This window comes from Mustela erminea, chromosome X (assembly GCF_009829155.1).
Source record: "Mustela erminea isolate mMusErm1 chromosome X, mMusErm1.Pri, whole genome shotgun sequence".
NCBI lineage: Eukaryota > Metazoa > Chordata > Mammalia > Carnivora > Mustelidae > Mustela > Mustela erminea.
This window is the reverse complement of record NC_045635.1, coordinates 98,702,332-98,715,507: the sequence shown is the minus strand read 5'-3', so window position 1 is coordinate 98,715,507 and position 13,176 is coordinate 98,702,332. Positions and strand designations below refer to the sequence as shown.

Here is a 13,176-nt window from a genome sequence, read left to right as displayed (position 1 = left end):
ATTATGGTAGAGCCATAGAATGAAATATTATCAGCCGTAAGAAAGAATGAATTACTGATACATATTACACCGTGGATGAGCAATGAAAACACTGTGCTAAATGAAAGAAGCCAGACACAAAAGATCAAATATTGTATAGTCCTTTCTCTTTAAAGATTTTTATGAGAGAGAACACGAGCAGGGAGGAGAGGCAGAGGGAGAGGGAGAAGCAGGCTTCCCACTGAACAGGGAGCCTGATGCTGGGCTCAATCCCAGGACCCCGAGATCATGACCTGAGCATAAGGCAGACGCTTCACCAACTGAGTCTCTGTATGATTTTTTTTTATATGAAATACCCAGAAAAGGCAAATCCATAGAGATAGAAAGCAGTGGTTGCCAGGGGGTGTTGGATGGGGAAATGGGGAGTAATTACTTAACAGGTATGAGGTGTTCTTCTGGGATGATGAAAAAGTTTCGCAACTAGAGAGAGGTGGTGATGAATGTGCTGAATTGCACATTTTTCAATGATTAACCACAGAGTATTATTCAACCTTAAAAAAAAAAGAAGGAAATCCTGTCACATGCTATAGTATGGATGAACCTTGACATATTATGCTCAGTGAAATAAGCCAGTCACGAAAAAAAGAAAACAACTACTGTATGACTTCATTTATTTGAGACATCTAGAGTGGTCAAGATTATGGGAATAAAAAGTAGAAAGGCGGTTGTCAGGGGCTGTGGGGTGAGGAGGAAGAAATAGAAAGTTGTTCAATGGGTATAGAGTTTCAGTTTTGCTAGATAAAGAAGTTTCTAGAAATCTGTTTCACAACAATAAGACTATAGTTAACATTATTGAAGGGTACACTTAAAAATGGTTAAGAGGATGAATTTTATATTATGTGCTTTTATTCACAACTGATTTTTTTTTTAAGTACACTCCATGCCCAATATGGGGCTTGAACCCGATGACCTTGAGGTCCAGAGTCAGAATTAATTTTTTAATTTAAAAAATGGTTAACTGTATGTTATATGGATTTCAGGTAAATAAAAAAATAGCACAGCAAAAAGACACGAGGATTAGTTATACAATTTTTTTTGCTTTTATGTGTGTTGTATATAACATTTTCCATAATTAAAAATAGAGAAATTGAGGGGTGCCTGTGTGGCTCAGTCGGTTAAGTGCCAACCCTTGATTTCAGCTCAGGTCATGATCTCAGGGTCATGAGACAGGGCTCTGTGCTCAGCACCGAGTCTACTTGGGATTCTCTATCTCTCTCTCCCTCTGCCCCTCCTCCCGGGTGCACACATGCTGTCTTTCTCTCAAATAAATAAATGAAATTTTAAGAAAAAAAATAGAGAAACTGTGCTCCTTAAAACTGTAGCAACACTATACATGTTTTCTGTTTTCAGAAATTTCCTTAATCTGAAAGTCAAAAGTTAATCACAGCCAGATAAACTGCTTCTGTGTGTGGGTTTGGAGGGTATACAAAGGCCAGAAAAATAAATAAATAAATAAACTGACAAGGAGGCCAGAGAATGTTGTGAACCATGATGTCTAAGGGAACGTGTTCATAGGATTGTTCTTATTACGTGACCTTTCTGCCTTTTCAAATGGTTTGCTGTGCCCAGAAACTTCCGGAACTTCATAGATCACCAGGAGAAGGAAAACACGTTCGTCAGGGCCTTAATGCATAAGCAATGTTGACCAACTAAACATCTTACTGAACTGTGTAGTCCTCCCCAGTGAGTGCCGTTTCTGTGACATTGAGAAATACTTATTAAATACATGCACAGCCACGGCTGGCATACCGAGCGACTCTAGAGAACACCGATGACATCCTGATTTGTGTGAATGGCACCCCCCTTGGAGATACACAGGGACAGTCTGTTCAGCCGGACCCAAGTGGCCTTGCACTGTATAAACTCATTCACCTGACTCCCCAGGGATACCGGGGTTGAGAGAGAAGTTATGAGCAAACAAAGAAAATAAACCCAAACCAGAGTCCTCTGGGGCTCAGAGGGTCTGAATCTCACCGAGGCAGAGTTATAGTAATTACAAGTGAACGTGCACAACGAGAGTCTTTGATTTCTCCAGACTCAGAAGCTGAATTGTCTAGAGCGAAATAGTAATGATTTCTGAAGCAGCTGAATTAAAGACTACTTACATGTTGTGAAACAGGGGGATTGTGTTCCTCCCTTTTCTCCAGTGAATCTATTCAAAATGGTTCCTTCAGATTAAGCTACAATTAAAACAAAATATAGGGGCTCAGTGGGTTAAAGCCTCTGCCTTCGGCTCAGGTCATGATCCCAAGGTCCTGGGGTTGAGCCCTGCATCGGGCTCTCTGCTCAGCAGGGAGCCTGCTTCCCCCGCCCCCTTCTCTCTGCCTACTTGTGATCTCTGTCTGTCAAATAAATTAAAAAAATCTGTAAAAGTATATATATAGTGGGGGAGCGGGTAAATGTATCTGCATATATATTCATATATATAAAAAGCAAGTGTGCTTTATTGCTTACATGATAGCTCAATGAAGTTGAATGTATCTCTCTATGTACAATATATATTTATATACTGTATATGTATTTATATAAACACACACACAGGGGTGCCTGGGTGGCTCAGTGGGTTAGGCCTCTGCCTTCGGCTCGGGTCATGATCTCAGGGTCCTGGGATTGAGCCCCGCATCAGGCTCTCCACTTAGCAGGGAGCCTGCTGCCTCCTCTCTCTTTCTCTCTCTCTCTGCCTGCCTCTCTGCCTACTTGTGATCTCTCTCTGTCAAATAAATAAATAAATTCTTACACACACACACACACACACACAGATATATGTGTGTCAGTGTCGGCATGCCTGAAGGCATATATCATTTAAAATCTCCCACTAGCCAAGGGGCACCCGGCTGGCTCAGTCGGTAGAGCATGGGACTCACGATCTCAGGGTCTTAAGTTTGAGCCTGATGTTGGGTGTGGAGACTACTAAAAATAAAGTCTTTAAGAAACCCAAATCAAAAAAGAGTCTTTAGGGGCGCCTATGTGGCTCAGTGGGTTAAGCCTCTGCCTTCAGCTCAGGTCATGGTCTCAGGGTCCTGGGATCGAGCCCCGCATCGGGCTCTCTGCTTGGCAGTGAGCCTGCTTCCCCCTCTCTCTCTGCCTGCCTCTCTGCCTACTTGTGATCTCTTTCTCTCTCTGTCAAATAAATAAATAAAATCTTTAAAAAAAAAAAAGAGAGAGTCTTTAAAAAACCTTCTACTAATCACAATCAAAAAGTAAAAAGAAAAAGCGGGGGGCAACTGGGTGGCTCAGTTCGTTGGGTGTTGGGCTCTTGATTTCAGCTCAGGTCATAATCTCATGGGTCGTTGGGTGGAGCCCTGAGCGCAGAGAGTGTGGGATTCTTTCCCTCTGTCCTTATCCTCGCTCTCACTTTCTCTTTCCCAAATAAATGAATAAATCTTTTAAAAGAGTAAAAAAAAAAAGGCGGGGGGAAGCACCTGGGTGGCTCAGCCATTCAGGTCACAACTCTTGCGTCCTGGAATCAAACCCTGTGATAGGTTCCCCGCTCAGTGGGGAGCCTGCTTCTCCCGCTCCCTCTGCCCCCAACTCTCCCACTCATGTGTGCTCTCTCTCTCTCTGTCTCAAATAAATAAATAAAATCCTAAAAAAAAAAAAATAAAAGCGAATGGTCTCCTTGCTTGTAACCTTGGCTCCTTCATTTTGCTCACAACAACTCAGCCAGCATGGCCCTGTTACAGTTGACCCTGGAACAATGTGAAGGTCAAGGCTGCTGAAAGTTGAAAATCCACATAGAACTTTGAGTCCCCCACAACTTAACTACCAATAGCTACTGCTGACCACAGGAACATTCAGTTAACCCGTATTGTGTATGTGATATGTATTATACACTGTCTTCTTATGAATAAAGCAAGCAAGAAAATGTTAAGAAAGTCGTAAGGAAGAGACAATACATTTATAGTACTGTACTGTGTTTACTGGGGAAAAAAAACCATGTATAAGGGAACCTGTGCACTTCAAACCCATGTTGTTGGAGGTCCAACTGTAATACGAATATCAAATTATAGCAGCTCTGCTCAGAAGTTCTTTTTTTTAAGATTTTTAAAAAATATATTTATTAAAGAGAGAGAGAGCACACAGAGGAGGAGTGAGAAGGGGAAGCAGACTCCCCACTGGGCCAGGAGCCCAATATGGGACTCAATCCCAGGACCCTGAGATCATGACCCGAGCTGAGGCAGACACCCAACTGACTGAGCCACCCAGGGGCCCCAAAGCTAAAGTTCTTACAACAATTTGTGCCGTCCAGCAACCTCTCGGACTTCCTCTGTACTCTCCCCCTGGGCAGCTCACACCAAGCTTACCAGCTTCCTGGCCTTTTCTCAGACACACCAGGCAAGCTTCAGCCTTAAGGCATTTGCACTTGCTGTCCCCTCTGTCTGGAATGCTGTTGCCCCAGACACCCACGTGGCACCTTCTTCCCCTCCGTTCAGCTTTGTTCAAATGCCACCTTCGCAGGGACACCTTCCTTGAACATCCTATTTAAAACTGCAACCTACACCCACCCCCAGACTCATTTTTTTCTCTTCCCTGTTTTATTTTCTTCCCATAGCACTTATTACCTAAATATTTTGTTTAGTGTTTGTCTCTCCCCTGGTAGATTATAAGCTCTATGCAAGCAACTTTTTGCCTGTTTTATTCATCACTGTAACCATAGCACTTAGAACAGTGTTTGACACGTGATAGGTACCCAACAAATATTTGTGGAATGGCTAACTAATAAAATTCCTATCCAGCAGACCTTGCTCATAATATGAAGAAAATATGCAATAAAAAGAGACAAATGTGAGACTCTTTTTTTTTTTTAAGATTTTATTTTTGTTTATTTATTGGCACAGAGAGAGAGATCACAAGTAGGCACAGAAGCAGGCAGAGAGGGAGAGGGAAGCAGGATCCCTGCTGAGCAGAGAGACTGATGCAGGCTCTCAGTCCCAGGACCTTAGGACCATGACCTGAGCTGAAGGCAGAGGCTTAACCCACTGAGCCACCCAGGTGCCCCACAAATGTGAGACTCTTAACTATTTAAAACAGACTGAGGGTTGCTGGAGGGGAGGTGGGTGGGGGGCTGGGGTAACGGGGTGATGGGCATGAAGGGGGGGCATGTGATGGAATGAACCCTAGGTGATTTAGGCAACTGACAAATTACTAAATTTTACCCATGAGATTAATAAGACATTATATGTGAACTAAGTTGAATTTAAATAAAACAAAACAAAACAAAGACACAAATGCACTGTCCTTGTTTTGTTTTGTTTTTAAGATTTTTTTCAGATTTATTTATTTGTTTTAGGGAAGGGGAGGTGCAGAGGGAGAGGGAGAGAGGCACTCAAGCAGACTCTGCACTGACTGTGGAGCCCAGTGCGGGGCTCAGGGCAGGGCTTAATCCCACAACCCTGAGATCAGGACCTTAGTTAAAACCAACAGGCGCTCCACCAACGGTGGCCCTTAAGATTTTATTTTTAAGTAATCTCTACACCCAACATGGGGCTCAAACTTACAACCCCAAGACCAAGAGTTATACCCTCCACCGACTGAGCCAGCCAGGCACCCCGTACTATTCTTGTGTTTAAACAAAACTTACAATTTCATTTTTAATTTAAACAATGTTTTTAACATTGGTTCTTGTATGTCAGATTTCATTTTAAAAATCTTAAAAATAAAAATGTCTGAGCTTAGGGGCACCTGGGTGACTCAGTTGGTTTAAGCGACTGCCTTTGGCTTAGGTCATGATCCCAGGGTCCCGGGATCAATTCCTGCATCAGCAGGGAGCCTGCTTCTCCCTCTGACCCTCCCCTTCTCGTGCTTGCTCCCTCTCTCTCATTCTCTGTCAAATAAATCAATAAAATCTTTTTTTCCAATAAAATCTTAAAAAAAGAAATATCTGAGCTTAATATATTTTGTTCTTAATAAAATAAAAATAGGGTCACCTGACTGGCTCAGTTTGTAGAGCATATGACTTTTGATCTGAAGTTGTGAGTTTGAGCCCCATGTTTTAAATTACTTTAAAAAAATAATAAAATCTTTAAAAGTGTACTTATTTGTTTACTTTAGAGAGAGAGAGAGAGTGACAAAGAGGGAGAGGGGCAGGGGGAGAGAGAGAATCCCAAAGTGGACTCCCCACTGAGTGTGGAGCCCGATGTGGGGCTTGATCCCAGGACCTTGAGATAATGACCTGAGCTGAAATCAACTGACTGAGCCACCCACCCAGGTCCCCTGGGTTTTTTAAAAACAAAGAAATAAAATAATAATAATTTAATCTTCTAAATGTGCTAGCATTGGCATTTTGGCATCTTATAAAATTTCTAAAGCATGCGAATCAAATCGTAATCCTTTCTTACAGCAATTAATTTGCCAGAAAATGTTTCTGTTGTTTGGTTGTCTGCTTGAATTCGAATGGGTATTATATCTTGAGCTCCTGGTGGAGTTCCAGCCACACAAGATAATTTTTTTTAAAGATTTATTTATTTATTTATTTGACAGACAGAGAACACAAGTAGGCAGAGAGGCAGGCAGAGAGAGAGGAGGAAGCAGGCTCCCTGCTGAGCAGAGAGCCCAATGTGGGGCTCAATCCCAGGACCCTGAGATCATGACCTGAGCTGAAGGCAGAGGCTTTAACCCACTGAGCCACCCAGGCACCCCAACATACATGATAATTTTAAGAGTGTACCTTATTCACATACGTGTGGGAAGTGCTGTTTGGTCTACTGTAGAAACTACTCCAGGAGCACCTCGATGGCTCAGTCAGTTAAGAGTCTGCCTTTAGCTCAGGTCATGATCCCGGGGTCCTGGGATTGAGACCCAAGTCCAGCTCCCTGCTCAGCGGGGGATCTGCTTCTCCTTCTCCCTCTGCTCATCCCCCTGCTTGTGCTCTCCCTCGTTCACTGACTCTCTCAAATAAAATCTTTACAAATAAATAAATAAATAAAGTTTCAAAAAAGAAAAGATAGAAACTCTTCCATCTCCTTGGACCTTTACCTAATTTTCTGGATGTCCTCCAGGTTGGTGACTTTACATGGTCGTGTGCTCTTCTCCAGATTTTTTTTTAAAGATTTTATTTATTTATTTATTTGACAGAGCGTGATCACAAGCAGTCAGAGAGGCAGGCAGAGAGAGGAGGAAGCAGGCTCCCTGCCGAGCAGAGAGCCCGATCCGGAGCTCGATCCCAGGACCCTGGGATCATGATCTGAGCCGAAGGCAGAGCTTTTTAACCCACTGAGCCACCCAGGCGCCCAGGCGTCCAGATTTTTTTTTTAATATTTAAAAAAAATTTTAAGTAGTCTCCATACCCAAGACAGGGCTCCAACTCACGACCCTGAGAGCAAGAGTTGCAGGCTTCGTAGACTGAGTCAGAGTAGTGCCCCTGTTCTGATTTGTTCATGTAAGAAAGCCCGAATCTCTCCACACCAAGTGTTCTGCCATTATACTGTTTTTCCACGAGTAGTTAGGGAGAAATTTTCAATTTTCCCCTCTGAGAGGATTTATTTTTGTATCTAATCCTTAATGGTTATTGACTTTGGCTTCATATTTCTCTTGAAATGGCTAAAAATGTCAACAGAGTCAGTGTATTTTTGACTCCTTGTCCTCCTCAGAGTAGTACGTGTGAAAAGCTTTCTGCAATTTTCTTTTTTTAAACACTTTTCTAAGAAGTCTGTTTGTTTGTTTAAGTAATCTCTACACCCAACATGGGGCTCAAACTTATAACCCCGAGATCAAGAGTCATACGCTTCACCGACTGAGGCAGCCAGGTGTCCCCGGAAATTTTCTATTTCTGCAACTTAAAATGGTAGTTCATTTGAAATTTCAAGGTTGGGATCATTCTAAATGTTAAATTCTTTCCTCATACCCTCCTTGCACAAGCTTAAAAATCACACAGATATATAATATACATACCTATCATTACGTATGTGTATGTATATTTGTATATATTTGTTCTCTGTGGCAGAATTTGAACACTCCTAATTAGCATTGTCAGTGATCAAGATATAGTCCGTTATGTATATTTATTGCTGTGGTCTGAATGTCTGTGTCCCCCAAAATTTATGTTGAAATCCTAATGTTCAATGTGATGGTATTAGAATGTGGGGATTTGGGGGGGTGATTAGGTCATGAGAGTGGAGCCCTCACAGATGAGATTAGTGCTCTTATTTCCTTTTTTTTTTCTTTTTAGGATTGTATTTATTTATTTGAGAGAGACAGGCGGAGATAGTGAGCAGAGAGCCGGATGCGGGGCTCGATCCCAGGACCCTGAGATCATGACCTGAGCCAAAGGCAGAGACTTAACCCACTGAGCCACCCAGGTGCCCCCTGTTCTCTCCCTCTTGACTCTCTTCTCCATTAAAGGCTCCTATGAAAAAAGGAAAAAAAAAAAAAAAAAAAGACTGGTATGGCCCGCTCCCTGCGACACGAGAGGGTGAGGCCCGGGGCCCAAGTCCTGCTTTGCCACTCCCTGTTCGCAGGCCCTCTGGCTGCTCACATCCCAATGCGTGTTTCTTAGCTGGTTGTCCCACTGTGTCTTTAAGTCGAAAATGCCAGAAATACAGCTCCTTATCTTCGACAAAGCCAGCTTCCCTAGCTTCTCATCTTCTGTCAATGACATCATCACCAGCCATGAAACCTGAGTCATCTTTGACTCCTTTTTTGACTTCACACCCACACTCACCTAGTCTTGTTGATTCTTTAAAAAAAAAATGGTTTGAACTTATGAAATATTTCAAACACATAGAAAGGAGCAGAAAATAAACACCTGTTTAACCACAGCTCAGACGTGACAAATCCTAATGTTTTGCCACACAGGTTTCAGAGTTTTTCTTTTTTCCTTAAAGCTCTTGTTCCGCGGGACACCCGGCTGACTCCTTCGGAAGAGCGGGTGACTCTTTATCTCAGGGTTGTGAGTTCGAGCACCGCTTGGGTGTAGAGAGGACTTAAATAAATAAAGTTAAAATAAATAAATAGAATTTTTGTTCCAGGTTTTTTAAAATATATATAACGGTTTTGTTTCTTTAAGTCTTCTCTATACCCAAGGCAGGGCTTGAACCCGTAGCCCCGAGATCAAGAGTCACATGCTCCTCCAACTGAGTCAGGCAGGAGCCCCTGTTTCAGTTTTACTGAGCTGTAATTGACGTACATCTCTGGATAAATTTAGGGTATAGGGCACAATGACTGGAAGTGCGTATTTTGCAAAATGATTACCACAATAAGTTTAATTAATATCCATCTCACCATATAGTTATGAAAAAAAATTTCAGAATTTCTCAAGAAATAAAACATTGTTAATACAAAATGTCCTCTGTCCCTTTCCTCAATCCTATTCTCCACTCCCTTAGAAGTAACCACTATCTAAATTCTGTGTACAACTTCCACACAAGGTTTGCTACTCTTACTACATATGCATTTATCTAGTAACAATCTAGAGTATTGTATTGTGTATTTAAAAATTACAGAAATGGCATATTGTACCCAATGTCCTACAGATTGCTGTTGTAATTCAACATAATTATTTTTGAAAATTTTTAGATTTAAATTCAACTTCATTAACATATAGTGTATTATTAGTTTCAAAGATAGAATTTAATGATTCATCATTTGCACGTAACATCAAGTGCTCTCCTTAATGCCCATCCCCCAGTAACCCCCATCCCCACCCAGCTCCCCTCCAGCAACCCTCAGTTTGTTTCCTAGAGTTAAGAATCTCTTGGGGCGCCTGGGTGGCTCGGTGGGTTTAGCGACCGCCTTTAGTTCAAGTCATGATCCCAGGGTCTTGGGATCAGAGTCTTGCATTGGGCTCCCTGGAGCCTGCTTCTCCCTCTCCTTCTGTTGCTTCCCCTGCTTGGGCTCTCACTCTTTCTGTCAAATAAATATCTTAAAAAAAAAAAAAAAACAGCTCTAATGGTTTGTCTCCCGCTCTGTTTTTATTTTTCCTTCCCTTCCCCTATGTTCATCTGTTTTTTCATCTATTTTTTATTTTTAGAGATTTTATTTATTTACTTGAGAGAGAGAGAGAGAGAGAGAGTGCATGCACAAGCAGGGGGAGCAGCCAAGGGAGAGGGAGAAGCAGGCTTCCCGCTGAGCAGGGACCCCCCCCCACCCCCCACCAATGCAGGGCTCAATCCCAAGACCTTGAGATCATGACCTGAGCTGAAGGCAGACACTTAACTGACTGAGCCACCCAGGCATCCCTCATCTGTTTTGTTTTTTAAATTGCACTTTTGACTGAAATCGTATGGTATTTGTCTTTCTCCGACTGAATTATTTCACTTAGCATAATACTTTCTAGTTTCTTCCACATCGTTGCAAATGACAAGATTTCATTTTTTTCAATGGCTGAGTAATATTCCCTGGCATACATATACCGCATCTTCTTTACCCATTCATCAGTTGATGGACGTCTGGGACCCCAATGTTTATAGCAGCAATGCCCACAATACCCAAAATATGGAAAGGGCCCAAGTGTTGATCAACAGTAATTTTTGAGTGTTGTTCATATTAATACATGCATATATAGCTCATTCCTTTGAACTGTTGCAAGTGATTCCATTGCATGAATACGCTACAATTTGTTTACCTATTCTACTACTGACTCACAGATTTGCTTCAGTTTTTCACCATCGCCAATTATACTGGGGTAGGGGGTATAGCTCAGTGGTAGAGCATTTGACTGCAATTATACTGGGGTGACTTTTTTTTGAAAATAGGGAATGCGGTGCACTTGGCTGGCTCAGTCAATGAAGCCCGCAACTCTTGGTCTGGGGGATGTGAGTTTGAGCTCCACACTGGATACAGAGATTACTTAAAAGTGAAATCTTTAGGAGCTCCTGATGAGTGGCTTAGTCGATTAAGCATTTGCCTTCTACTCAGGTCATTGTGTCGGGGTCCTCGGATTGAGCCCGATGTTGGGCTCCCCATTCAGCGAGGAGTCTGCTTCTCCCTCTCCCTCTGTCCCTCCCCCTGTTTGTGTGCTCTTTCTCTCTCTCAAAATAAAAAATCCTTAAACAGCAACAAAAATTAAAATAATAAATAAATAAATAAAATTGTTAAAAATAAAATATGGAACGTTTCATGAATTTCTGTGTCCTGCATGGGGCCATGCTAATCTTCTCTGTGTCAATACAGTTTCAGTGTATGTGTTGGCCAAGTGAGCAGTGGAACGACCATTCTAGACGTGTTTCCTTGTGCGCCCAGGTAAGAGTTTCTCTGGAGTTGGTATAGCCAGGACCAGCCTCACCTTTCCCATGAACTAGCAATTTATGAAAATTCCTAATCATTGTTATGATTAGACTTCCTTCTAAAAGCATTCACATTCTGTTCTCATGATGAAGTATTTCATTATTCTGGGATTTATTTTTGTCCATGGCACGTGGTAGTGATCTAACATTATCAATGTCTTCCATTTGGACAACCAGTTTTTCCAGAACCATTTAATAAGCAGACCATCCTCTCTCCTCTTATTTATAAAGTCACCTTAGTCATGTAGCAAGTCTCCATATATGAGTGTGTCTGTCCTGGTTTCTCTGTTCCATTCCACTGAGACTCTTATCTGTCCCTGGGCCAATACCATAATGTCTTCATTGATGTATTTTAAAAAAATTTTTAAAGATATTTTATTTATTTATCTGACATACAGAGATCAAAAGTAGGCAGAGGCAGGCAGGGGTGGGGGGAAGTAGGCTCCGTGCTGAGCAGAGAGCTCGATGCGGGACTCCATCCCAGGACCCTGAGATCATGACCTGAGCCAAAGGCAGAGACCTAACCCACTGAGCCACCCAGGCGCTCCCATTCCTGTATCTTTATAACAAGTCATCCTATCTGGTAAGGAAAATTCACTCTTATTGTCCTTAAGAATGTGGGAGTCATTGACTCTTTTCTCTTCCATACAATTTGGCGGACCAGCTTATCAGATTTCATACACACACACACACACACACCCCTGCAGCGAATTTTACTGCAATTGTATTAAATATATAGATCACTTGGGAAAGAATGGATCTCTTTATGATATTGTGTCATCCCATCTTTGAATATAGTGTACCTCTCTCTTTAGTAATGTCATCTTCTAATTGTCATTAGAAAGGTTTTACATATCTTTTGTTAAATTTGCTTAACAAAAATGTAGTTGTTTAATAGCTTTTGTCCTATTATGAGTACTTTTTTTTTCTATTTTATTTTTTGATTAGCCCTACTTAGTATATAGAATTCTCTTGAATTTATATATATGTACACATGTATATATATATATATTTTTTTCTTAAGTAAATGCTAAGCCCAACATGGGGCTTGAACTCAGAACCCTGAGTCACACATTCCACTGACTGAGCCAGCCAGGCACCTCCGCTAGTTAACTGTTTAGAAGAAAGTCTATTTATCATCGTCTCACTCCATGCACATTAAAGAGTAAAAATAAATTAGCAAAAACCATTAAAATCCGGAAGATGGTCTAAGTGAATATTTATCTGATCTCTAGAAGGGGAAGATTGTTCTATGTGTGGGGGCAGGGAAGCAAGAGATTGATTGTGTAAACCTCTGCAAATAAAAGGATTATGAATTAAAAGATTAACAATAAGCCAGGCCCAAGAATAATGTCCTCATTGCATGGAGATCTGACACTGTCTCTGGTAACGAACACAGAAAGACCCCAACAGAGAAATGACGTGCGCAAGACGGATCTGTTCGCTAAGGGGGAGATAAACATAATGAAGGACTGAAAAGTTGTTCAGCCCCACTAAAAATCCCAGGAAGGTAAATTAAAACAATAATTAAATGTCATTTCTTGCCTATCGAACTAGCAAACATTTTTTTGAAGTGAGACTGTCAGAAACTTCTATTCGTTGCCCATGCTGCTTTTCAGTAAAGCGATGTGGGTGTTTGAAATACTCGTTCACGGCGGCCCGTCACGTTTTCAACAGTTTCAACCTTTCTGTTAGGGTCGCCAGATTTAGCAAATACAAATCTAGGACACCTGGTTAACTTTGCACTTCAGATAAACAACAAATAATTCATTTTTTATTAACATATAACGTGTTATTTGTTTCAGGGGTACAGGTCTGTGAATCGTCAGGCTTACACATTTCACAGCACTCACCATTGCACAGACCGTCCCCAGTGTCCATCACCCAGTCACCCCAACAGTTCCTCCCCCCTCAG

The 13,176-nt window shown here is 41.7% G+C and overlaps 1 non-coding gene across 1 annotated transcript; it reads right to left on the bottom strand.

Annotated features, from left to right (window-relative positions):
- Positions 1 to 11,076: 11,076 nt before the first annotated feature.
- LOC116583808 lies at positions 11,077 to 11,178 on the bottom strand. Its single transcript, XR_004282912.1, has one exon. It is a non-coding gene; the product is annotated as a U6 spliceosomal RNA (small nuclear RNA).
- Between the last annotated feature and the right edge of the window lie 1,998 nt (positions 11,179 to 13,176).